The sequence below is a fragment of the Rhinoraja longicauda genome, chromosome 40 (genome assembly GCF_053455715.1).
Source record: "Rhinoraja longicauda isolate Sanriku21f chromosome 40, sRhiLon1.1, whole genome shotgun sequence".
In the NCBI taxonomy this organism is placed as follows: Eukaryota; Metazoa; Chordata; class Chondrichthyes; order Rajiformes; family Arhynchobatidae; genus Rhinoraja; species Rhinoraja longicauda.
Window position 1 is genome coordinate 5504799 of NC_135992.1, and position 1359 is coordinate 5506157.

Sequence of the window (1359 nt, forward strand, 5' to 3'; positions counted from 1 at the left end):
CGAACGCGCACACACACACGCGTACACATGCATGCACACACACGCATGCACGCACGCACGCACGCACACACACGCATGCACACACACACACGCATGCACGCACGCACGCACGCACACACACACACATGCATGCACACGCACACACGCATGCACGCACGCACGCACGCACGCACACACATGCACACACGCACGCACGCATATGCACGCATGCATGCACACACCAATGCACACACGCACACACGCGCACGCATGCAAGCATGCACACACACACACACACACACGCACGCACGTAGCCCATACTGTTCCCCCAACACACTGATCACACTGCGAGAGTCATAGCGAACGGCGGGTTTTGCTTACTAAAATGGCGGCCGTTACGCTCCTTTGCGTACTACACTTCAGTATGGGTGATTTCGACGGAGTGGTCCATTTTGCTCCTCTAGTATCTTTGCTCCACACCTCCAGCACCCGGCCCACCCTTACCGTCCCTCCTTACTCCCCCCCTCACACCACACACACACACCGCCCGTCTCCGGCCCTCCACCCACCCCCTAAGCCTGCCACCCCAGACCTCGACAGGTCCTCTGGCTCCCCCCACCCCCTTCCCTTCCACTGATTCCCACCTACACTCCCCTCCTCTCTCCTCCCCCCCACCTTTATCCCCTTCCACAACCCTAGTCGTTCAACCAGTTCCACAGTTCTCCACCTTGTATCCCCATTGAGATCACACCTTCCCCGGCCAACAATGGGCCTACCTGAGGCTGGTCCCGGCCTCCTGGCTGCACTTCACTTCTCACCCACCACCCTCGTCTTTGGACACCCCTGTGCGTGGGGGGGGGTTGGCCCTGAAGACGTCCTGGTTGGGTTTAGCTTCTGGGCCCGGCCAAGCTGGCCGTCCGCGAGTCACGGCGCCAGGTGGAAGATGGCCGTGCCCGAGCCGGCTGCCCGCCCCTTTTCCCGGGGGGATTCGTCCGCCCGCGCCCGGGTGGGGTTAGAGAGGGACCGCGCGCTGTCCAGGGGCGCACTGGGGGGTTCCCGGGACCGCTGGGCACCGCGGGAGGTGAAACGCATCCCGGACAAGGAGCGTAACACAGTTGTATCAGAAAATAACTGCAGATGCTGGTTCAAAATGGTGGAGTAACTCAGCGGGACAGGCAGCATCTCGGGAGAGAAGGAATGGGTGACGTTTCGGGTCGAGACCCTTCTTCAGACTGATGACATCAGTCTCAACCCGAAACGTCACCCATTCCTTCTCTCCCGAGATGCTGCCTGACCCGCTGAGTTACTCCACCATTTTGTGTCTAACATAGTTCTCTAGTAGTTCATTTAGTACATTTATTAGTCTTGTATCATGGTGGT